We start from the raw sequence: 26,399 nt of genomic DNA, 5'->3' as shown, positions 1-26,399 counted from the left end.
TAAGTAGCAGGCACAGAGCAAGACCATAATACTATATAGAAACAAGACGTGACTGCATTTGAAGACCTTTGATGTTAATATCATGGCACTAATATTGCAAAGATGATTTATTCAACATTTATTGTTCAGCTCTATCAACAGGATATGGTGGAATTGTTTGAGAGGGAGAGGAAACTCAGACCCCCAGAAGAATTGATTACTTATAATTTGATCCACTGCTGTTTTAGCTCCAATTTCTTATGTCGTATTCACAAACGAAGCGCGTATAAACTCTAAAACCATAGATGTAAATTAAAACGCCTTAAGTCCGCCTCGAAGCCCGCTTGTGTGAAAACCCCTGAGCCCGCTACGCCGAGTTCTCCCTGCTAATTACAATAGTCTGAACCAGGAACTGCTGCTGCCAGCCAATGGCCTCCGCCGCCAGCTCATGGTTATTCATGAGGCGCGCCAGCCCACTGGTGGAGGCTGACAGGAGGGCGGCCCACAGCGGGAGCTGCCGTGCGGGGTGGTGCGGGGAGCGCGGAGTGTGTGACGCGTAGGGCGAGATGTTGTTTTGTTGTGGCGATCAGCTGAACGTGGCATCGCCGTCCGGTCTGACACAGCGGCAGCAGCGGGCACCCCACACCCCAGAACAACCAACAGCAACGCGACTCTGCGTCCACAGCAGCGCCCCACAGCCGCCGCGTCCGGCGCATCTCAACCCAGGAAATGCGGACTTCTGGCCCATTCGCTTCGGGATAGAGGGCTGCAGCGCACACACCGTAGCGAGCTGGTAAATATTAACCTAAATGTTTCTTCCTGTGCGGGAGTTGGTTTCGGTTGTGCTGCGGTGGCTCCCAGAGAAGGAGAGAGAAAGAGAGAGAGAGGTGAGAAGTTGAGAGCAGATCACACCCTTTACTTTCCTCTGCCTGATTGTGTGTTAAAGTTGAGCTGCGTGGACTGATTGTAGCGGTTTTGTGTTGTTTGGTTGTTTAACATATGTTGCATGCAGACGAGTTTAGCAGCAGGCAGGGGCAGGTCAGCTGGATTTCAGGCAGCTTGGGTAGCGGCTCAGGGTGCTGAGCATATAGACGACAGCACATGTCTCATCATGGACCTTCACTCAACCTGCTCGGTCTTCTTAAGATCGCAGCTGAGGAAAGCAGCGGATCTTACGTCTGCGCGTGTGAAGAAGCGGATCCAGATGGTCCAGCCTGCGAGGTTGTTGTCCAAAGAGGGCTGTACCGTCACTTTGTGGATTTGTAAAGGATGACATCATGCTTCTACTCTGTCGGTCTGCCCTTGTAGTGTAGATGGGCTAAGCCTTTTGTTTTGGTTTCTCTTTACATTACGAGATAACGGTGTTACTTTTTTGTTGGACTTGTTGAACATGCAAATGAACCTCCAGGGAAGATTTTCAAGACTTTCCCCCCTAAATAAAGCCTTATGTGAACAGATTTGCAAATACGCAGTAAAAGCTGTAAGAAAAGACATTACACTTTTTTAAATATTTTTTTTAGGATAATTTGTTAATTGAGCTGCAGGTGCATCTAAATAAATTACAATATGATTAAAAAGTTCCTTAATTTTAGCACTTCTGCCCAAAAAGTGATTTGGATTTGTTATATTTACTTGCTTGCTCTCTTACCGCTAATAAAAAACCAAAATTGCATTATTTTTTTTTTTTTTTTAGAAAATGCTATAGTTGCACACAACTAGTAAAAAAATATTTTATATCTTGAGCTATCTGCCTAAAAGCATGCACAATATGTGCACTCAGTTTTTGGTGGGTTTTCCTTTAGCGTTGATGGAGTGAACAGCCTGTGGCTCTGCTGAATTGCTCAGGAAGCTTTGATAGGAGCTTCCTTAGCATCATTAGGTTTGTCGTCTCTCATTTTGCTCATGACAAGACTCCATTGGTTCTATTGGGTTTAGGTCAAGAGAGTATATCATTACTGTGATAACTTCACATTGAAGTTGAACGTAAAGCCAAGTGGATTCTGTGCCTCTCCACTCTCAATCCAGAGTCTTAGTTTGCACTAGAGTTTACTTTCACAACAAAGATAATAAAAATCCTTTTTCTCCAGGTCAGACTATTCTGACATTGTTCGTAGTTCAAGGCTTAGCACCTGGAAAGCAGTTGCAGCGTGTCTCCTGTAATTGACCCTCTGATATTGTGAGATAATTTGATGGTAAAATTAGCTCATAATTTTCAGAAGTGACCTATAGGTATTTGTTTTATTTGACGAGCTTGAATGTACAGCTACACGTCATGATGATGGTACACTCACTTATCAGAATGCACACAAATTACGTTCTCCCCAAGAGATGGGGTGTTGATGTTTCTTTAGCTGGAAATAATTTCTGAAACATTTCCAAAGAGTTTAGATACTCTTCTGGTCACACCGAGTATGAGATTAGGATTCAAAGAAGGGAAACTAAGACTTCCAAGGTATGGTGGAGGAGTAATGTCTACGTCTAGAGAAAGATGTGTCGTACTTTATGAGGTCACAAGTGAACACAGGCTATCTTCAAGGATAACTAAGAGTGTCTTTGACTTTGGTATTGTCAGTGTTTAGTTTTTCACCCACAGAGCAGTGATAAACAGTGGGTTGCCAGGTTGGAGGATCAGGGAGAAAGCCAAAGATCATGTGATCTAGCAAGGAAGCTGGAAGAGGGACAAATCAGATGAAATTATGTTTGTTTAACTCATAACAGCTTGGAGAGCAGAATAAGACTTCCTTTCTGGATAAGAACCCTCTCCCATCTGTGAAGCACAGTGGTGGTAGAACTACGATTTGAATATGTTTTGTTTAGGTTATCAGTTCATCTTTTGGTCATTGATGGGGAAAAAAAGTATTCTGAATATTGCAATTCGGTTCTAAAGCACAACCTTTAGACTTAAAATGCAAATTATTTTTTTCTCTAATTCTGTTGTTCAGCAAGTTAACTATTCAAAACGTTTGTCTAAGTTCATATAAAAACAGTGCAAGTTAAATTCAATTATTCCTTGGAACAATGTTATGAGCTTGTACCTTTTAAAAGCGAAACTAATGCAAACACCAGTGATGCTGTTGTGTCATTTCCTCTCTTCATGTCTCATACTGTCATACTTTAAGCAACAGAACAAAACATACTGAGTGTAACGGTGACGGGTCATAAATGGAGAGAAACCAACATATTATTATTTCTTATTGAAGCAACCTTGCAGTGGTCTTCTTTGGCCTGGGCCACCACTACTTGTGCTGCTGGCTGAAGAAAGACACTTGTTTAACAGGGCGTCCCGGGGGGAGGGCGGGGTGGTGCCACTTCTCCATTTCCATGCAAATAGGAAAGATTGTGCAATAGCCTGAATGGATGCTGCTCATATACTTTGACCCAGCAGCTGCTGCTATTATTTTTATGGCTGGCAGAGATGGAAGTTAAAAGTCTTCTGCCAGGCTTACTTTGAAGTTTGTTTTATTGCTTTGTAACGTGGCTCAAATAAAAGCGGGATGCTCTTTAAGAACAACAGCTAACCTGAAAACCTGAGACTAAACGGGATCATTCATATGAACCTGTCTGTCAACAGCTTGGCAGCAACAGTCTCATTACAAACGGCACTGGTATTTACTGCTGCAGAAACTTGCACAATGCATTTTCTCAGGTGTAGTTTAATGAAAACAGAAGTTTGTCGTGACTGATTAGTGCATGATTCAGCCAGTCATGCCCATTTGTTGTTATTGGACTTTTTCCCACTCTCCTTAGTAGCTACAGATCAAAGCAGGTCTTGGAAAGTGTCTTGTAGCAGTAGTGACTGTTCAATCCATCGTCTGAAACTGTGTGCTGGAGCATAGTCTACACCTACCATGGCTGCATTAATTAGAGAAACATCCAAGAAGTGAACTCTGGAGGAGCTGCAGAGATCCAGAGCCCAGGTGTCCTTGGCAGGACAGCTGTTAGTCATACAGTCAAATCAAACAAAGCTGGCCTTTAATGTGAATGAAACGCAAGAAATGAAAGCAATGTAGAAAACACATGAAAGAAGGTGCTCCGATGACATGAGGCGTTTTTTGAGTTTTATGTCATGTTTTAATGTCATTCCCTCATCAGAAAACCCACCCGGAGTGTTGCTTTGATTCTTCCCTGGATGTTTGTGAAATCCTTGAATTTTCTATGAAAGTCTTTTGGGGTGCCTGAACGCTTGCTTCCATAAAGCTCCGTCTATTTCTACACAGCTTCTCCTCGGAATCTCCTCAGTCTTCTACTCAGCTTCGTCTCACAGAGCACTCCTCAGCCCCACCTTCCCCACTCAGCTCCACCAGACTAGTGGCAGCAGCGATTACCAAACACCTGCTGGGACTGCAAGTCAGCAAAACTTATTGTACTTAAACTTCTTAGTGCAACGCTCCTAAGAACAGTAGCAAATGACATCCCGTAGGAGCATTGTTGTGATGACTTGCTGAAGGCGGAAAGTCGGAAAGAGGAGCAGCTTCTTAAAGAGACGGAGGCCAATTTCAAGCCGTAAAATTACAAAGTCATATTTTTTTAAAGTCATTGTTGATAGAAACAGAATCTTTACAACAATTAAAGGTAACGCAGTTACTTGACTGTGCTATAAAATGCCACTAGGTGCTTGGAAAATACATAAAAACTCTCCTTTAGACTTTTTTGCCTACATGCAAATATTGTGTGGTGAAAAACTAATACTGTACACACCGTCCCATTATGAAACTTAGAGGTGGCAGCATCACTCTGCGTTGTTGATGTTCATCAGCGTGGAGAGAAAAGCTACTCAGAGTCGATGGAAAGATAATTTGGAACCATATTATCATGTGTGGGAAGACATGAAAATGTTTTCTTATAGAGCCTCAGTGTTCGGTCTAAATGGTTTTATTTTATTATACAACAAAGTATGAGAACATTTAGTACCTAGATATGGAGAAATGTCAGAAATACACCCCAAAAACGCATTCAGGTGTATTTGCAGAACAGAAGTGTTTCTTGAAAATGTCAAAAAAAATCACCAAGGACTTTGAGTACTTTCTTCAAAACCTTTAACAGTAAATGGGGGTTGGAAGTGAAGCCTGATGACTCAAATGTAAAAATATTGCAACTGGGAGGGAAGTTTGGGAACTCATCTGTTGTTCTTATTTGTCTGAATTCCTAATGCTGAAGTGTATTCTCTTTTATAACATGTATATTAATATTCTGCTGTTCTTTATTTGCTCGACACGTTCCTCAAAGTGCTAAATGGCATGTGTGAGCCTGTTGAAGTTTTCATTCTGTGTCAGAGGCTCAGTAAGAATAATGGCAGAATTAAAAAACAGAAACCAGTGACACACACTTAAGTCATAAAATCCTTTTTGCTGGCAGGCCGAAACCTTTCGATGTCCATGCTGTCGCTGATTAATCCTTTTCGGTAAAGCGCTGTTGAAGAATAGACCCACTGTTCTGCTGGGAGACCAGACTGAACCAGGAACAAGACATTGGATACACGTTTACACGAGCACACAGTGCAGAGCAGAGGCCAGGAGTGCCATTCTGGCAGCCCCACAAGTGTCCCACTAGCCTAATAATCTTATTCCTAGGCATGCAGGCTGCTCCGAGCTGGAGCTTTATTAAGCACCAGCTTTGTGTGGAGGCTTGTGTGTAGGATGTTTGTATCAAATTGTGTCAGGGTGTGTGTAGTCGTCTGAGGTAGAAGGGGGTTCAGTTTTCTGTTCGCCTCTTGCTCAGCCCAGGGTGTTGGCTGCCTCTTGAACTGCAGATTAAGTTTCAGTGTGTGGGCCATGTGGGCCGGTGTCTAGATGTGTGTTACAGCTCGGATGCCTGGCCTGCTACCATGCGTATTTGCCCGGGGTTATGTAACAATGAAGGCACACAATGATGTACATAGCAGCGCATGTTCTGCAGGATAGAGGAACTCATAAAAATGGACGGCTGTTCGTTCACGCACTCCTTTCGTTAGAGTTAATCATTACCTCGTCCTGCACAGTCGATGCCCAGCTGGAATGTCAGCGGGTTTACCGTTTGTGATGGCACTCTTTCTTCAAAACAGGCCACATGTTTATTACATCAGAGCAATGCCAACTTTGCACCAGCCCATAAGTTATGCAATTGTTGCCTGATTTATATTTTGCATTGTTCTCTTGAGTATATCTTGTAATCCCTCTGTTTTCTTCTTATGGCAACACTGAGGGCACGTTTTTGCACATTGGCCGGCGTTGTGAAACTGTTTTTGTTGTTGTGTGATTGTAAGCCTCTGAGCTGTACACCGCAGGTATGTTTGGAAAGGGATAGGTCACAAAATCACTTGTGAGATTTGCGGAACTTGGGGGTGGGAGGAACTCATGAGAGCATGAAAAGTCAAAGTTTTTAAAAAGTTTCAGGATAATTTTTGAAAGAGCCAATTATAGTGCCTTTTGAATGGGATTAACAAAATTTTATAAAACTTTTTATTGGTGTTTTATTTCATAGACCAGCATAAAATGGCGCATAACATTTTCCATCTCATTGGAAGGAAACTGAGATGTGTTTTTTCTTTTTTACAAATAAAAAAAATAAAGAGTGGCATGCATCGTGATGACTTTAAAGAACAAACCAGATAGGTCAGAGGTTAAGTTGTGGTGAGGTTTAAAGCAACATTAGGTCCCAAGCATTCTCACACAGCGCTGTTCAATCCATCGTCCCAAAATGGAAATTAATACTGCAAACCTATCAAGACATGGATGGTGACAGGCCAAGGAAAGGAGTGAAATAAGAGGCAGCCAAGAGACCAATGGTAACTCTGAAGGAGCAACAGGGATCCACAACATGTGGCACATGTGGCAGCTCCAGTGAGTTTATTGCCTATAATCCAACAGAAAAAAAAGTACTTTATGGATTGTGGGCAAAATTTTAAATGTGGGGGGAAAACTAAGACTCTACAAACAAAACCTGAGTTTGGGGTTCACAGATACCCTCAAGCAGGTCAACAACCCTAAAGCAGAATGAACCAGATTGAGAATTTGTGTCAAGGCTTGAAAATCTCCGCCCAGTCATTCTATCAGCTCAACATGATCTATTTGCTTAGGCTGAGCTTCAGATATTTAACAAAGATGAATTAAACAAAGATCTAGTAGTGGAGAGACACCCTAAAGACTTTCTGCTGTAATTCCACAAATAACTTGGTTTGATGCGGTTATTAAATATTTGCTGCATGAAGTTGTTTTAACTGGATTTAATTTCTGTTGACAAAACGCCTATGATCTCCTATGATCTACATGTTATAGGGAAACACTTCAAAAGTTGTTTCCCTGTAACATGAAACAAACATGGACAGGCTCAAAAGGGTGTTAAAACTTTAGTAAAGCGTTGTAACTTTTCAGGGCTGCACATTGTCATGGAAGATACAGTCTTTGTTCTGCTTGATGGTATTATTTTTCAGAACAGGATATCCCTTCCTCTTCTAAATCTCAAGTATTCCTGCTCTGGGTCCCATGGCACTTCTTGGACCACGCTTTTTGAGAGAGAGGGTCTCTGTGCAGATTACAGTCTCCAAATGCTTCTCCGCAACCTTAATCTGTGCTCATTAAGCAAACACCTGCAAAGAGGGCAGCTGTTTGCCTTTGGTCTAACTTCCCTGAAATCCCCTGGCTGCATCATCTATTAGGATCTTCATCTGTTTAGTTTTATAGCATTGACATGGCAGTGGCGGTGCCTGCAGAACTGCTTAGCGAGTCCATGAGGAAGGAGAGAAACAGGCAGCACAACGCTAGCAGTTCTGATTGTATTGTTTAAATTTAAAGATGTGTATTTTTGTTTATCTTCCGCAAAATCCAGCACTACTCCTCTCTCTCTCTCTCTGTCTGAAGGAGTCGAATGTGTCAGTGTGTTACGGTACCCCTGCAGAAACTGCAAGTGAGGATTGGAGGGGATTTCTGCTCTGTGGGAGGCTAAGAGAGCTTTCGGAGTAGAAATCCTCCCAACCTTGCCGCGGATCTGCCGAGCAAATCAAGGCGGCAGGCGATGCTCCGGTGCAATCCCCCATGCCGAGCTTCTGCCGCTGAGGCAGGGAGGCTGAACTAACCCCACGGATCCAAAACCAGCACCACCAGCAGCTCACCGCCCCCTCCTTCGGCTGTGCATTTTTAAAAGCCCTGAGAAATCCGTGGAGCAGCCTTCAATAAAAACCAGATTTGTTTTGTCTGACTCTTGGTACTGGCAGTCTGCTGCGTGCCGTGTTCAGCCTTGAGGAACAGTCTCTTACCTGTGGGGCCTTCAGGCTCTGAAGTGTGGAGGCTTATAGGGAGCTCAGAGGCCAGCTTCTTGTTATTTTTTTGGGGGGGCGAGACTGTAGTCTGATCTGTTGACTCACTGGATATTATGGCGTTCAAGTTTTATCCTTAATGCTTGGACTTACCTGTACACTGCCCAGCAAAGGTGATCATTTTCCTTCCCTTTATAAAAGCATTTTGTCTCATTACAGCTACTGACTTATGCATATTTCATTGCAATTTGATGTGACAGCATGCAATAGTTAATAACTGTAAAGTGAGGGTAAATTATAATTATTTGTGAAGATAGAAACTCTGAAAAGTGTGGCAGCATTTGTATTCATTTCCCTCTAATCCCATAAAGAGAACCCTTTGCAATCAGCAAATAAGGGGAAAGCCTTAAAAAAAAGAAAATTATTGGAGCTGTACAAGAGGTATAAATAATTTTACTTAGTATATTTATATGTTTTTGGCTCTTGTAGAAAGTGTGGCCCAACATTGTCAGGGAAGTCTTGTGAAGAACACCTCTTTTCATCCAGCTGTCAACAGGTGAGAGGTGAGGTTCACCCTGGACAGATTTCCTGTCCATCGCAGGGCAACACAGAGACAGACAGGACAAACAACCATGCACGGACATACTCACACTTAAGGAGAATTTAGAGAGATTAATTGACAGTCATCTTTTTGGACTGTGGGAGGAAGCCGGAGAACCCAGAACCTTCTTGCTGCAAGGCAACAGTGCTACCAACTGCACCACCGTGCCTCTCTTTATATGCTGTTCAGTAGGCAGCAGTGTGGTTGACTGCCATCAGCGTGGAAGCTCTTATTTTTTTTTATTTCCTCCATAAAAAGGCAGACAAACTCCACAAATTTTCATCTGTTTTTTGCTACAAAAGAAATGTGTAATCATTGTTGTGGTTTTTGTGTTGCTCCTGATGCTCTGCTGACATCCTGTCTGAGGTTGGAAAGCTGCGCTCAGTAAAGCCTTTGGGTTTTGCACTTGTCTCCTATTTGATGTATGTTCACTGCAAAGGAAGGTGCATTTATACATGATGTGTTTGAGCACAATCGGTACACTGTGTGTGTTTATACAGCATGCTCTGTGGCTGTTTATGTGTCCAACGTTTTTGCTGATCCCTTCATATTCCGGGCCCTGAGTTTGGGTGTCTGTTTCATCTAATTGAAGGTCAATATTTGCATGAGCATTCCTACAGACACGTTTCCTGCAGAGGCTCGGGTTGGATAGGACACAGGCTGCCCCTGTGCTTTAAGAATCAGACCGGCTGTCATGTTCTGATGTAACATCCTGATGAAAATGTTTGTGGCCTGATGTTTTTTTTAAACAGTCTGAACTCATCTAGTACGCATGAGACCATTAAAGTGACATTACTGCGGAATGATGAAGTTCTAAATCATACGCTTAGCAATATGATGATTTGAAACTTTAGTGTCCAAATAGGGTATTTGACAGGAAGAAACAAGACGCAGATTGCAGGAGTCAGGCAGTTAGGCCTCATGTATTGATTGCAGGAAGTGTAATAACTCATAGCTAATCTGAGCCATCAATTATTTTTCCAAGACTGTTAATGTCAGGAGAGTAAATATACATCCAGTTCGCAAGACAAGATGATACGATGCAGTACAAGTTTCATAAGAAGGAAAATATTTTTTAGAAACCCACAAACTGTTCAATGCAGCCCAGGGTTTACTGGTCCATATTGAGGTTCCTTATTTTTGTCTGATTTAAGTTAATCCAAATGTTGGAAAAAGTTTTTGAAATGCTTCCATTTTGTGTTTTTTACAACAGGTTTTACAAATTTCAAACTAGGTTTTAATAATCACTGTTAAGAGTAAAACTATTCTTTTCAGTTATTTTTTGAAATTTTGAGCTCCATGTGATCAAATGCAGTCCAGGTTTCTTATAAAACTGTGAAGGAAACATTTAGTTTAGTACAACTTAGGAACTATGAAGCAGTTTACTGGCTGAAAATCTGAAATTTAAAGCTTTATTTCCATACCCAATTTTCAGTAATTTATTCAGTAATGTATAATTATCTAGACTTGGAAAATGATAAAAGCAAATTTCAGACAATTCAAGACTGAAACTGGATATTCTGATCAGTCAATTTAGTTAGTCCAACTGTAAGAAGATTTTTTTGCTTTGTAATTCATGTATATTTTGCCAATTTTAAACAATCAATCCTTTGCTCACACTGAATTTAGTGAACTACAAACAAGTCAGTTTTAGACCAAACCTCAATAGTGCCAAAATCTAACCAAGTCTCTATGGTGGTAAAAAACAACAAAACATGAATGAAAGTAAAAACATTACTAAAGAGAAGTTACTGTGATAATTTTACCGCAGCCACTCCTAACTCAAAGTGCAGACTTTTTTTTTGACTGTTGGATTGTTTTCTGATGGATTATTGGTACTAAAGAACACCTTAATTTCTCATAGAAATGTTAAATAAGCAGACAGTGCCTTCCTTGTACCTGAACAGCCTGATAGCAGCTCTGCAAACACTAGACTTTAATGGAGATTTTTTATTGTTTTTAATTTTTTTTATTTATTTTTATACAGATGTTGGAGATTTACAGCTAAAACTATAAACTGTAAAATTATTGACCATCAATTCTTATTGAAGTTCTTATTGTTTAAGAACTTCAATTTTGAAATGATTTTTATTGTTTAAAAAATGTCTGAAAAGAACTAAGAACTGTGCAAGCAATTTTGTACATATATAAAAATTTGTCTAAAAATTTAGAAATTAGAAATCCTTCACTTCAGTGATTAGTGATCTGTAGAAAATGCATATCGTCTGTTAGAGACACTTTAAAATGATTTTTTTTATTTTTATTTTTAAGTGCCACAGTCTCACACATGCATACAGTGTCTGCAACGTGCATTCTTCAAACTTTTGCACCCCTGGAGAGGATCCCCTCTCCTCCCCCTCCTGCCTCTTGCAAGAGCAAAACCCCCGAAGCTGCTGACACAGACTCATGGAGCGTAATTGAGAAAATAAACAGATGATGGGCATGATGGGGGAGAGTTTGCCTCTCCTCGTAGGGCTAAATGTTTATCCTCCGCTGCTAGATGTTGAAAGCAAGGTTTTCATCAGCCTTTGAATTCCAAAGATGATTAAGGTGCTAGGGATAAACTAAGAGAAGGTAAATAGTTAAGGTTTGCGTGGAAAACCCCCCAAAAAACATAGAATCTCAAATCTGCGGTTTTAGTTTCCTGTTCATTTTTTTTCTTGTAGCTTTTATGTTTCCTCTAACTTTGTTTTCAAACTCCCCCTGGCGATGGATGAAGCCCAAAACCTGTTCACTGGATTTTCAGATTTTACTTTACTGATGATAAAAAGGCTCCTAAAACTCCATCTGCCTGCAAGAAAATGCAGCACTTTGTTTTGACTGAACAGTAGCACAATTAAAAATCCTCTAATCAGCTTTGCTGGCAAAACGTTGAAACGGAACAATAATAATTTTTCAGGTGGGACGACTGTCCGGAAAGTGGCAAACTTTGAATGACTCTTCATCCCTCGATAACAACTTTCACTCCAGTAAATGTTGTGGTTAGCAGAACCTGGTCAGAGTTTACATGCATTGTTATTTAAACATTTAAAAAAATTTTCCCCCAGAATCAAATGTTGAGATTGTGCAGTCGACGTGTATGTATGAATGAAAAATTCTCCACATTTTGTAGTGGTTTCAATAAGGAACCACTAAAAACCAGACATTTTAGGATGGATTGACGAATGACTCCATGATTGGATGAAGAGATGGATGGACTTATGAATGGAAAATGAATGAATGGATTAATGACTCGTGAAAAGATGATGTATTATAGATACATGGCTGCATGGATGTATCAACAGACCAGTAATTGTTTGTTTCTTCCTAAACCTTCTCTTGCTGTTATCCTCTCCTCTGTTGGAGTAATGTTTACTCATCTCTAACCGAACCTGCACCTATTTAAACAGAGCAGGTTTTACTGCTCTGTAACATGTCTCACTATTAGTTGGAGACACGAGGCAGTAAAATTAAATGGACTGGCTGAAATGAATTATGCCATTAGTTAGCCATAGCTGCTCTAACAATAGCTATGGAGAGATATTGCATATGAAGCTTCCTGTAAGAAGCTCTTCCTCAGTCTGAGGAGTTAGATTTCTTTAATTATGTAATCCTGTCATTCTCAGCCACCTCGATCAGCAGGCAGTGTGTTTGCGTCCAGGTAGTCTGCCGCCTCCTCCCTGTTCCCTGTGTTGCACTGTCAGCACGTCACAAGGGAGAAAGGCCAGCTTAGTCACTGCATTCAGTTTTTCATCAACACTCTGCAACTTTAATATGCTTAATGGCGCTGCCGTTGTCCTCCGAGGACCCTGCCTTCGCCCTGGTGTCAGCTGATTGACAGCTTGCTGGGCCAGGGGGATGGTATAGTGGAAGGACATGCGGTGTTCTTCTCTGGCTCCGGCCAATATGTGATTTTCCACTCTGACAACTGCAGCCACAAGGACACTACAGGCTGGTGCACACCTGGCTGCGAAGTAGGCTTTTCTTTCTGTTCTCTGCTATCTGAAAGACTCCTCATTTCTTTTCCATCTTCAGAGTGCCTCAGTGTGGGTATAGCTCTCATTGGGATTCTTTCTGAGCATCGTCGCAGCGGTGCAGCGGCGGCACTGGATTCCCACTCATTGCCCCTGAGTAGTGTGTCCATTACAGTAGGAGTGCCCAAATTACACAGCGGCGGCAGATCAGAGAGAGGAGCCCTGGTGAGAACTGTGTTGTGAGAAGACAGGAGAGTTGACGGTTGTAAAGTGGAGAAATCAATTCGCCCAAGCAAAAGAGCGTGAAACACACCAAGGCATTGTTGCCTTGGTGTGTGAAGAAGCACGTTTTCAATATCAGCTTTATGACCAGCTTTGCAGTATGGTTGTAAATTGTGAGTTAAGCTGTTTTGGTTAATGCTTCTGCAGTTTTTTTGTTGTTGTTTTTCCTTTTTCTCTCAGTGCAAAAGCATAATGTGTCTTTGTCAGCCTGTGGGATGGATGGTCTTGTGAGAGCGAGCTGTCCCTGTTGTAACAGTATTTCTTTCATTGGCCGTAGCCTGTGTTTTCCCTCACCCGGTCCGTCATGTTATCAGCGTCTCCAGAACACAAGTCAGACGTCGGTTGCTCAAGAGATGGAACTGCGGAAGCAGCGGCTCGCTTCGTTGGTATCATCAGGGTTTCACCTCATCAATCCCTGTAATGCAATTTATTGCCTTTCTGTGTAACTTCTCTGTTATCAGATTACCCTCAGGACTGTTTTTCACTCTGAACAAACTGCTATATTTAGTTTTCTCTCTCATTTGCCACACCTTTTATACTTTGGTTTAGCACAGGGGTCTACTGCCCTGCAACTTTTAGAACCATCCCTGCTGCTACACACTAAAATCTCTAGACTACATCATCAGCACACCCTCAAGTTTGGCAAAGCTATGTAACGAGCCATTAATTTGATTCTGGTGTGTTTTAGCACTTTAAAAACAAAACACCAAAAATGTTTTACTGATAAAACTTTAAAACTTTTCAAACGGAAGACACGCTGATTCTCATGTCTTCATATATCAGTAAACATCGTTTTCACAGTTCTCCGTTCAGGCACCCATTGACTACCTGCCAAACCACAATGAGCAACACAAAATCTAGTGGTTTTCAAGTCTTGGTCTAAGAGATTTTGCTTGTAAATACATCAGTGTGTATTTAGAGAATTTCTGTGTTTACAGAGTTTTGCTGCAATTACAGCATGTGTATACCTGCAAGCACGCACACACGCTGCACTTGTTGTTTAACTCCCCCTTTGCCACACTTGGTCTAATACTGGTAATTTGTGACGATGTGCAGAGCTGAAAGATTTGCAGCTCGTATTCAGCATCAGTAATGAACAGGAGTGAGACGCCAGATTAGATTTTTGACATATTCCAAATAGACTTTCTCCTCTTGCTTTAACTTCTGACTGGAGGGCACACCTTTCCATTTGTTAAAATATTTGTGGGTTCAGCCTTATGACTTCCTTGTCAGCTTTTCACGGTTCTCTAAATGAGTTTCTATAGCTTAGAAAAATTATTTCGAGAGTCGGGCTGTGTTAAATTAGATTTGGACAAAGTAGCCGACCTACTGAAGGTGTTGCATTTTCTGACCTCATTACTTGTAATTTTTGCATAGCCAGACCTCCTAAGGAGGAATATTAGTGGTCTGACAATAAGCTGTTATCCTTTCTGGGACAAGAGAAGATACACTTCTAAGAAATGGATGTACGCATGCATGCATACTGCATTGTTGCTGTAAAATGTTCAAAAGTGTCAAGATTTTGTCGGCTAATACCACAAAGGGCCTTTGTTGCTCTTTGTCATTTATTTTGGTAGTATGTCTCAGAAAGCCAGAAACGGGAAAAATAGAAATGCAAAATGATATGTAGTCCTGTCTGACATTATTTCATATTAATTGTTATGTATCAATTTTGTTTCTGATCATTTTGTTTGGCATTTGACACCAAAATTAACTTTTATAAGCTTAGAAATTAGCATGTTTTATAATGTGTGAAGGGATCTGTTTTCTCTAGAAACTGGATAACTAAAATTGGCACATCAACACAGAATAGCTGAGTTAAAACCTTGTTTAAACCACATTCATCATCAAGGCTACTCTGTCTTGTGAAAATCTTTCCTGTGAATTATTCACTTTTCACTCAGTCTAATTTGAAAGCACTCCTAACTCAAATTTTGACAAAAGTACACATCCAGAGTTCTTATTGCTATATAACATTTTTACCTGTTTGAATACCCTCATTATTAATTACAGAAAAAGGGGAAAAAAGGTTTGGTTATATTGTTTTTTATATCTTATCGTATCTTAAATGTAATTTCTTATATACTTTTAAGTTTTGTTGTGGCGGGGATAGTTAATTGGCTATCTTTAGAAGCATTAATTATGTACCTAGTTTCTTTCACATTGCTATATTATCCAGTGACCTGCACTTCCTTAAGGGGGATTATTTCTAGAGGTAATAGAGGTATAATGAATTATATGGACATGAAAACCAGTAAAGCATGGATTGCATTAAATCAGCTACTATAACTAGCCAAGAAGTAGCAGGAAATCAATTTAATCGGCCCCTGTCCTACATTAATGTGTTGATTCCTCTCCGTATCTTTTTATTATTCTCAATATATTATTGTCTTTCTCTTTGTCTTCTGCCTTTGTGGTTGCAGTACACTTTTCAGATAGCATCTATTTTCAGCAAACCCTTCTTTTTTTTCTCTGTTATATTCAAATGATCAGGCCTGCAGGCAGGATGATGCAGCTCTCAGGATGAGTGGGATGGTAGCAGAGGAAGGAGCAGAGGGAGTGCCTGTGTTTCGGGGAGGTTTTGTTTCTCCTAGATCAGATCTTTTCAAGGCGATTACAACTGGACAAAGGCATGCCACAATTCCTAATATAGGTCAAATGACCTTTTGTGCTTGATAACCAAGAGCACAGTTTGTCATTTTACATTATGGTTTTGTTGGTCAGCATATAATTCCCTATGAGACTGTGTTTAAAACACTGTGATTTCTATCACCCTCTCTAAGAAGTAACAATAATTCTCAATAACATGTTTAAATAAGTCAGTATAGTTAAGTGTGGTCCTGTCTCTTTGGCGAGTAATACTTCGCCTCCCGGAGACAAATGGAGCAGTTGTTGACACGTTTTTGTAAATCTGCTAATTCAAAGTGGACCAGTTGGTTGCAGTAGCTTGGGTCATACTTTAGTTACAGTGCCGGCACATTGGGGGTTTCCATGTTTTTAATATAGGCATGAAAAGTTAGGCAGTCACAAATAATCTCCACTCTACTGTCTTGTGTGATGCAGTTCAAGCAGACTGGAATCATGGTGCAGAAACAGGGGGGGTTGTCTGGCTGTCACTAAGAGTGTGTTATTATAAGCATACAGCAAAATTTGGCTCTTATCGTGACCTCACAAACCTTGTGTTTACAGTACAGTAAAACTGTCTCTGCAAGTGAGAACTGTTGATGTAAAAAATAAGGTGACCACAGCTAGAACAGTGTGATTATTTAGGTCCTATAAGTATCCTTTACCTAACCACCTTCTATTATATTAGGTCATCACAGAGTCCTGCAAATTCAGTTTTAAAATCTACATGTGCTTCAGTAAAATAGCATGTAGTATAGCCTGGTGCTATTTGGTGATTCACCCATCAAATAGCCTGGAAAATTCCCTTTGTTGGCTTCAAGTGAGAAGCCTTGCATATGGTTTTGCATGGAGTTTTGCAATACCTGTTTTTCTTGACAGCGACAAATATTTCTTCCCAACCAGAGTTTCTGCAGCACAGTCCTACTGTGCTTTCCCAACAACTTTTCAAAAGCTGTAATGTTCTGTCGATATGACAACTTAACCATAGTTTCAACCATCACTTGTTTCTAAATATTATGTCTTCAGTAAATTTACATCATGCTTTGGCTGGGAATATTTCTGCGTTGAGCAGCTTGCTAAAGCCCTTGGCTAACACTAGCATTCGCCTCTGTTTTGATATCACTTGTTGATAATTTAGCCTATAACATATTTTAGTATCACTTTGAAGTAATGCCCAAAGTGGGTCCTCGAGGGCCGGCATCCTGCATGTTTTAGTTCTGTCCATGATTTAACACACCTGGATCAAATGATTGCTTGGTTGGTTGCTTAACCTACCATGCTTAGTCTACTGTACATCACCCAGAATGCCTTGCGATTCTGGATCAGTGTTCAGTGAAGTGATCAACATTCTTTGAAACATATTTTCTATCAATATTGATCACCTGTTGGTCACAATAGACATTATTGTTGTTTTACTACCCCACCCTGTGAACCTAGCTTTAGGATCACATTTGTACAGAATTGTATTATTATGGTGCAGTTTGTTTATACCTTGACAACTGTGTATTAATGAACTACCCAATGCTTTTCTAATGTGCCAAGGCACACGTGTTTCAAATGGCACAAGTGAGAGCCATTACAGAGATCATGAGATTTTATTAGTGAAACTTTTCTGTCTTGTCTCAGAGTTTCTCTTGTACATATGCAGACAGTTTGTTTTTCTTCTTGTGTTGCTACTTTTTCTCACACTCCTCCTTTGTCTTTGTATTCACACTCACCGCCACTTCCAGTCAAGTGAATGCATAAACAAAACAGCAAGTGCTGTGTGTATTTATGAATCGGCTTCGAAAAGAGAGCTGACGAGGCATTGATGCTCCAGGAGAGTCTCTGCTGACAGGCCGCTAATGCGGCATGGCACCAAGCACAACAGGGAGCAGGGGCTTGACGTGGAGGAGGCAGAGTAAACTTTAAATGTACGCTATTTAAATTGAGTTGTTTGTTACTGCAGGTGGCAATTACTTGGACCAGTCCAGTTTTGAGTAAACTCTGCAATCAGAAGGAGGCCGTGTTGATATGTTCTGTGGGCTCGGTTGTCGTATTTGAACGCTCTCAGGCCAGGCTTTCACATGTTGACTCGCCGTTACATCTTTGTTTGTGCAGGCAGCAGTTCAAGCAGTGACAACTTGAATTAACATCGCGGCAGGTTACCGAGATGAGGCAATAAGTCACGGCGCCGGGGTCATGCATGAAGGCAGAAGGGTGAACCTGTTGTGGCTTTTGCGCAGAACAGCTGCAGAAAAAAAGAGGAACTATCGCTGGTTTTCCCATCATGTGGGAGGAATCCACAAGGGTGACTTCACAGAGAAATGATAACTTCAGCAAAAGTAAAAATAACTGTGCAGAAGTGATTGCTGTTATAAGACAAAGACGGGAGTCCACTGACCAGCATGAGAATGCAAGGTTTCAATTACCGAGAATGGTTTGTTATTTTAAACTCTGTTACCTGTTTGCAACAATCTGCACGAAAACTTAATTCATTCACCTTGTTCCAAATTATTATGCAAGTGATATTTTCTCAGATTTTCTTAAATGGTCAATGCAAATGATGGTCAGTATAACTTTCAAGTCATGAACTATTACAGTATAAATAAAACTTTACTGAACAAAGTTCCCCATGAGAACAGTATTTTTTTCAAAAATAAAAAACTCAAAATGCACTGTTCCAAATTATTATGCACAGCAAATTTTCTAAACATTTTATGGTCATTCTTTGAATGTGCAGCATTAAGTGGTCACATGTGCTAAAATCAAAAGCTATTTCAATCAAAAATCATTTTAACAGACTAAGTTACAGGTTAACACATGTCTAAATCTACTTAAGAAATCTGCCTTCTTAAGTAGATTTCCTTTAATTGAGCTCACCAGACAAACTCATCAACCCAGCTCTCTGAAATTAATTACAGTGATTCAAAGAGCCCTGACACACAATACCATCTATAAATTTAATAGTACAACAAAAATTTTTATCTTTATGAGACTTAAATCCAATTTGCATAATAATTTGGAACACGGTGTAGTGAAAGATTGAATGATATTGAATATTTTCAAAAGATAGCTCATACCAACAGAGCTTTTGTTTCTTTCCATATTTATTCAGTGAAGTGAATGCACTTCTCTCATCACGGTGTTGCAGCAAGCCCATTCTTTTGTTCGCACCGTGACAGAGGAAAAGCTAAATACAAAGCAGCCGACTGTGAACAACGTGTACAGTAAGCTGCGTGGGAGAGCATGCTCTGTGGTCTTGACGTCCACGCATCAGTGAAACCTGTGAGCACAAGGAGGACAGCTTCTGAAAATGTGAAAATGTCAGTTCCTCTTTCTATAATTATCCCCCCCCCCGTGTGCTTTGTCACTCTTTTAGTTCGTTTGCATACCACTCGTGCCGAGTATTGAACCGTCCAAAAGGGGATCAAGTGTCTCTGACAGGAATCTCTGTTTTAACTTTTCCTTCTTTCTTTAATTTGGCCTCTTTAAAGTTCAAAGTTGACCCTCCAAAATTCTCCGTTTAGACGTAGTTAAATCCATCTCTGCAATTCTTAAATGTAGATGTAAGCAAAGATATGACAAAAATGCCTCCAATATTGTTTAAGTATAAAGGGTATTGAAGTGTCCAGCTGCTATGCTTTTCATGAAGGAGACAGTTCTGTGATCCTGGAAGAAAACCTAAAGACCGTGTGGAGATATTGGCTGAAAATGGTAAAAGGGTGTCATTATTCGCACTAAAACAACATGGGCTTGAAAGCCGCTCAGAGAGGAAGAAACCATTAGAAACATCACAGAATGTTATGTTTAAAATTAAAGCTTGGACTCAAATAGTTTTTTTCAAATGGATAACTGTCCAAAGCATAAAGTCAGATTAGTTAGTGAGAAGAGACTGAAGGAAAACAACAAGTTCTTTTCTTCGAAATATAATCAGAACTTCAACATCTGTGAAAAATGTACTGTTTGCTGTGAATTGCATTGTGCTAAATTTAGTGAATAAGTCTACGTGATTTTTATTTTTTTTTAACTAACTTCTCTAAATTTTCCACTGTTTTTGGCAAACTCCCAGTAACCAACTTGAAGCAAACCTAGATACGATGGTTGCCGTATTCCCATCTTCCACTAATTCAGAGCTGCGTTGGAATAATGAAAACCGACAGCTGCAGAATTACACAACTGTTTGTGAAATGCCTCAATACTTCTGCTGCTGATTGTGGTTCTGTATTTAAAAGTAAAAACAATAGAGATTAAAGTCTGCAAAATATGCCTTAATGACTTTTGTTAGGAGACAAACAAGACAGATGATGGAGTAAATGTACATTTCCTTGAGGAGTGAGCGGACTTGGGGGTCTAACATCCTGTTCCCAAATTATTATCAGCTGCTTCTCTCCAAGTTTAGAGTTTTCTTATTTTTAGGGTTGTTTTTTTTGTTGTTGTTTTTTTGGTAAATACAAACAGGTATAATACTGCGAGCCTCGTACACACTGGGTAGGGTCGCTCTTTAAATGGATCTCATTTCTACCATAACGCCACAGTCTTATGAAGAGAATGGGTCACTTTATTGGAAAACCACACGTCTGAAATAATCCAGCCTCTGGACAGGGAGAGTTTTTTCTGAATGCTGAGATATTTTCCCACTTCACTGCCACTGTCTGCAATTTACAGGGTGAAAGTCCAAAAATATGTCATGTGCACGGTTGTCTGTAAATGCGTAAACCACTCATTTGGTCCAAATTACAGTCTGCGGCTGCTCCAAAACAGCACAAAGTTTCTTATAAAGCATGATGTTTGCATTTTAGGTGTTCCTTCTACTTACATTATGACATGTGTGGAGAAGTAATGCAATTTCCTCATGTGACTGTGCCACACAGGGGAGTCCTTGTTTCCATTTACTGTAAAGGCTTTGCATATACTGTAAGTCTGAGCTGCTCTACACTTATAGAATAATGTACTCAGTGTTTTCACACCTTCACAATCGCTGCACTTCCTATTTTGAACATCACTTCCCCTGTTAAAGATGCTCCACTCCAGGAGATATCCAAGTCCGATATCAGAATTTAAATATCTGCTGAAACTTTCCTGTCTGGAACGTTTTCTTTGAGACATTTATTTTTGTCTGTTTGTGCCCGTGATATTAATATTTTAAAATAATAGTAGAGTTTAATGTCCTTGTGGAATTAATATTTTTGAATTAAACATGGCATTTACGAGAATGATCCTTTTAGATTATAAAAAAGATTTGTGTTACAGAGCTGCTAAATCTGTTGGTGAGACTAAAGAGGGGTGGAAGGGACTGCTACTTTTTAATAACTAAAGTATCTGCTATCAACTTTGTAGCTTAATGGGAATGTAAATGTTGGGTAACGTCTTAGTGTCACCCTCAAAACGTTTACATGTTAGGAGTTAAAAAGGGTCTAAAGAGTCGGTACATGCAGATTGCTTCTCTGTAACAATCTTTTCTGCCATGAATTGATGATCATGGATGAGTAAAGATGTATGACACTGAAAAATAGTTGTACCAAACAGCTCAATAAAATATTTGATTTTGATTTTAAAAAGGTGAGGCTATTAAATGTTTGTGCAACATACACAAACTTTTTAAAGCGTAACTGAAAAGTGTAACACCAGCACTGCATCAAAGATTAGGATCAATGATCAAAACTAAATCTTTGCAACCACCTTTCCTTACAGCAGACTACGTATAGAAGACAGAAAATGTAATTAAATTACTGGTTGTCAAAGTGGTATGAAGCATACAACTGGTTGTTACGAATTGGCTCGCAGTTATTACTAAACATCTTGCGGTAGAAAGAAATATTGTCTACCCAAAAATGTTGGGTTGACTAAAACTGCATAAGTGTGACGACACGGTGAAAGGACGAATCAGCACCACCCATTCTCAAAACATTTGTTTATATACATTTTATGTGCAACGCTGACCGACTGAAATTTTCCAGATAAAATCAGCTTTAATATAAACTTGATATCAGATAGAAGAGCCACGTTGGTATCGGAGCCGTAATCGTTATTGAACCGTATCGGTACCATTTCCGGTTGTTGTAGAGCTTTTGGGCAACTCACATCTATATTAGATGTCCAGGCTTGGCCTCAGTATTCTTAACATCTGTGCTGAGCAACTTCCCTGTCAATCAGCGCCACAGTGACAGTTCTGTTCCCCCATCTTCCACCTCCGGACATCTTCCCGTCAGAAACCCTCGGTCTGAGGAACAGTGGACAAAGGGATGACGGATGGCTGAAGGTCCCTGACAGGGAAGTACGGCATGGAAGGTGTGTGCTGTAAAGGGTGACAATGAGCACATTCAGGCAGACACAATACAGCGCCTGGGCCTGCAAAGCCGGCAGCATCAGGCCGGCACAACCCCATCTACAGCCGTCAGCTGCACTGAGCCGGGGGTAATCACCAAGTTCTGAACAACACTCCTATTGACTGTGGCAAAATAAAGCAGAGGGAAACACAAAGCACAGATAAGAATAGAAGACGCATGTAGTTAATACAAGGATCACTCGGGGAAAGGGTGAAGGAAGCACGAAAATGGGACGTTTGAAAGGAAAAGCAAACAAGGAGGCTGACGGGCATGAAAAAAAGACCCAATTAGAGCAGGAGAGGATCATGGCCTCCTCCTGACTCATCCCCATCTCCTGGCTGTGAGTCCCACACGGCCACCACGTGTTGCCGGCCTGCATGGATTCATGCTCCCCTCTGCCTGCCTTCTGATCAGCGGCCCAGCCATCCGCTCATTTCGAGTGCCGGCTCGACACTGTGCTGAGCGCGTTTATTTTAGAACGTGTGACTCACACTTCCTGCGCTCTCTGCCAGTGAGGCAAATCTCTATGGAACAGCAGGACCTCCGCTCATTCTCAATTCTCCCTCTCCCTCTCTTTCTGTTTCCCTCGCTCTCCGTGGCGACGCAGAGCTGGTAGGCCCGGCCCGGGGGCTCCTGTGTAATCGTCTGAGCCGATCCCGCTCTGGAATTCATTTACAGATGCGGCGCGCTGGATGAGACCGGGAGCCTTCTTTGCGCGCATGATGAATGTTTTGTCACTTTGGCAGGGGGCTCCAGAGTTTTTCTTTCGTTTCACTGCCACAGAGTAAGGACGAGTTTGCTGATAAGGAGGTGATGATGACTCGCAAGGAAGTGCCTTCCTCGTCATGTGTTGCAGGGGGAAAACCCCGTGCGAGAACCTGTTTGTAATCTTGTCTGTGAGCAGCAGCATGCCACAGCTGTGAAATGTGTTTGTAGACGATCCTGGCCCGTATGAGTGCTAACGGTAAATGATAATAGTACTGCAGTAATTTGGAAATGAGGGGATTTTTTTTTCTCAGACCCTCGGCAGTCCTCTCACACGAAGCTTCTTCTTCTCGCTGAGACATCTTCCTCCTCCCTGCATATTTATACAGTAGAAACATTCATTCAGTGTCTTCCTCTCTCCGTCTTTCTCCATCACTCCTTTTTTTTGTTGCCTCTCTCTCCTCTCAGCAACACACCCACTCAAGCAGTCATATCCGCTCGCACTCTCTGGCTCGCCCTGCTTGTCTCACAGTGCTTGTGAAGCGTCTCTGAGGGGGAAGACCGGTCTGCTCTGTCAGGTAATCTAAACTCTCTGTCTCACTCTGCGCCCCTCTCATTCGATTTCTTTTCCCTTTTTTTTCATATTTGCATAATGCATCTTGAAACTGGAACGGCTCATATTTTCCAAAAGAGAAAAAAAAGGGGAGTAGAAATTTTTTAGGTTTATACAAAAGTTAATTAGGATAATTAAGAGTTTCAGCAGTGATCTCAGTGCAGCTTTTCAAATAGGAGTCACCAGGTTACTGTTTCTGCTGGGTATGGGTGCAAATTTATAGCCTGCTACGATTTTAGGGAACGTTCCTGGACTATGCATGTGTTATGCGATTGATTTGTGTTTCCTTAATGTTTTTAATCCCCAGAGCAAAGGTTTCCTTAATATTGATAAGGATATTGATTAATTTAATATTGATTGAGAATACAACATTGATGGGGGCAGTTTCGTGATGGGAAGTGGAAGGTGAAGAGATGTCAACCAAAAGACCTGTGCTGATGTCTGTATGTGGATCGAGGATCACTGGAATTGAGCAAATGGACTAACCAAGTCTGACTTTTAACGCCTTTAGTTAGTGGAAAATAATTTGCCCAGAAAAGTTTTTGGCCAGCCTTAAAAAAAGATGTCCATAGACATTTAGTGTTTGGAAAATGGCGCTTTAATTTATTTTTATTTTTTTGCAACTTTTCTCAATTATGTTTTAAGGCACCCGCATCCGCAAATAGGAGGACGGAGCACCTACCACTTTTAATTTTGTGTGTATGTCAACAAAGTGGCGATGGAGAGCCTCTCATGTTTTTACCCACGTTCCGCTCCTTCCTGAATGAGACCTGTTTACCTGCAACTGCACAGAGTTGTGTTATTCGTCAGAGCGAGCCCGGCGACGGTTGAGAGGTGCCAGTCTTATCAGAGCTCTGCGAAATCCCTCTCCATGTCCTCTGGCCTCAGAGGCACAGCAAACACAGCGCGATCCCAGACTAGAGCCGAGCGGCTGTGAGCGAGGGCTCTGGTATGTGGGGTTAGTCAGACGCAGTGATAACCCTGGGTGGGTGTGAGCCTTGGTGTTTGGGGTTTTCTGGCCTGGTTTTGTTTCTGTGGAACCGTTTGGGTTTCAGTGTCTGGGTTTGACCGAGAGCTCTGCGCAGAGTGGGTGCGATTTAACTTTCAGACTGCCTTTCAGCTTGGGAATGCTGCGGAGCAACCTGTACAGTATTGAGCACTGAACTGCTTACTTGGCACTGTGGTTCTGTCGTTGCTCAGAGGGAGAGGCCAAAGTCAGGGGTCATGCCAGCTTGCCGTCGCACGCCGAGGCAAAGCGGTTCCCCACCTTACTTCCTGCTGCCAGTGTGCGTCTGTAGTCAGAGAGGATGCTGGGAGATAAATTTAGACCTCCAGCTCCCTCTCCATCTGCCCGTTGCTTCAGAGTAGGAATGGTTTCCATGGGAACTTGCAGCAGGTTACCGCCAGTAGGAGAGGAAGAGAAGCAGAGTGTGTTTGTGCAGCTTGTTTATTTTGCTGATTTATTAAAAAAATAATAAACACAAAAACATTTTAGTTTCAAATTTATTGATCGTACCTTTAAATTAAATATGCAACAATAGGCCCACCAGAAACACAGCTCTAACTTCCTCTTGATTGGATATTTTAATTGATCAAATAATAAAATAATATATTTTTTTATGTCCCCTAATTAATAAATCCATTAAAACCAAGAACACTAACAATTTCCCTGACTATAAACACTTCACTCAACTGCATGAATGTTTGATGCAATTTTTGCATGTAATAAAAATCAGGCAGGGGTTGGGGAAATATGCTTTGACGAATAAGTTGGATTACTCTTGTAAGTCTTCCATTTAATTTTGGATTCAAAACAACTTCATCTGTCAACCAACCTGTAACAAACTTTCCCCTTCTTGTGTTTTAGTATTTAGAAAGACAAAAAGCTGAGTAAGGAAGGAAGACTACAAAGGAAACCAGAAAGCAAAATCTTGATCGGTTGATTTCTACTTTTATTGTGAAGTGACCGCTCTATGAGCGCATTATTAAAACAATTTAATGTTGTGTATAAAAAATTAAATAGGAATAAATGTTGGTAAGCAATACAGCTGCACAATTAAATGAGAGATGCACCACCCTGGCTTCTCCTGACCTAATCTCAGTCTGAACCAACTCCAAATTAAGTCTCTGTCAAACAGTTTCAAAAAACATTTAGCAAATTTAATTGTAAAACTGCTGTAATGCTAATTTAGAGTCTGAGCAGAGCTAAATGCTTTGTGGGATTTTACAGTTAGAGATGAGCGAGGAGATTCGCTAGATCCAGTAAACATGATGGCGGGAGACGGCGTTTGACGTGCACGATGACACACGCGTAGAAGGGAGATGAAGTGTGAGCTCCTCCGTGTGTCAGGGGCTCCCTTGGGTGACTGCATCACAGCCCGTTTCTGCAGACAGAGCTTTGCGCATGCATGCTCACCCTGCACACGTGCCTCCTTTCGCTCCGTCTTCCCGTCTCTGCCGACGAGTCATTAGTCACATTTCGGGCGGAGACACCGGAAACTAGTTTGCACAACAGATCACTTAACAAGCTTCGACGCCGTAACTCTGAATTAACATGAAATAGATTTAAATCTGTGGAACAGCTGGATTATTCTCCCCCCTCACACCTTGGCCTAAAAATAGAAGCAGGAACGCCCTTTCCCCACCCGCACCAGTAACAGAAGACTTGTGTGTCATAATCTAATTTCATTTTTAGGCATAAGCGAATCATTGAAGACGGCACGTTGTGGTGTTGTTGTGCGTAACAGGAACCATTGTTAGGATGTCTTCTATGTGGAATGAGATCTGTGAGAAAGGAAACCCCCTGACTGAAATCAGGGTAAGTCACCTCAGGGCATCGGCTGATCGGGTTTACTGAGGTAGATTCAAGGGCTTTCGGTGCATTTCGTTCCGGTTGCACCTCTGCTCTACACTTTGTGTGCGCATATGGGTGTGTGTGCTTTGTCTTAAAGTAGGCTGTCTCTGGCATTCCTTTCGCTCATCCTCCTGGCACTGCTCTGACTGTGCTTCCTCGCTCCGACCTCGCAGTCTAGACTTCGATGAATAATGAAAGCAGTGCTCTTCCCAAACCGTCTTAAAAATCTTCTAATTGCCCTGTTTAAGG

At 41.3% G+C, this 26,399-nt stretch overlaps 1 protein-coding gene across 3 annotated transcripts in view; it reads left to right on the top strand.

Moving 5' to 3' along the window:
- The first annotated feature begins 450 nt into the window (after positions 1–450).
- Positions 451–26,399, top strand: part of LOC122831184 (transcription factor HIVEP3) — a 47,389-nt gene continuing 21,440 nt past the window's right edge. For 2 of the 3 annotated variants that reach the window (XM_044117188.1, XM_044117189.1), the window contains exons 1-2: positions 451–772; positions 23,152–23,261. The gene's annotated coding sequence lies outside the window, so the exon portion shown is untranslated. The remainder of the gene's footprint in view (positions 773–23,151; positions 23,262–26,399) is intronic. The other variant, XM_044117187.1, reaches the window with a different exon arrangement.

This window comes from Gambusia affinis, linkage group LG05 (genome assembly GCF_019740435.1).
Source record: "Gambusia affinis linkage group LG05, SWU_Gaff_1.0, whole genome shotgun sequence".
Taxonomy (NCBI): Eukaryota; Metazoa; Chordata; class Actinopteri; order Cyprinodontiformes; family Poeciliidae; genus Gambusia; species Gambusia affinis.
The sequence above is the reverse complement of the archived record's forward strand: the minus strand, read 5'-3'. Positions and strand labels throughout refer to the sequence as shown.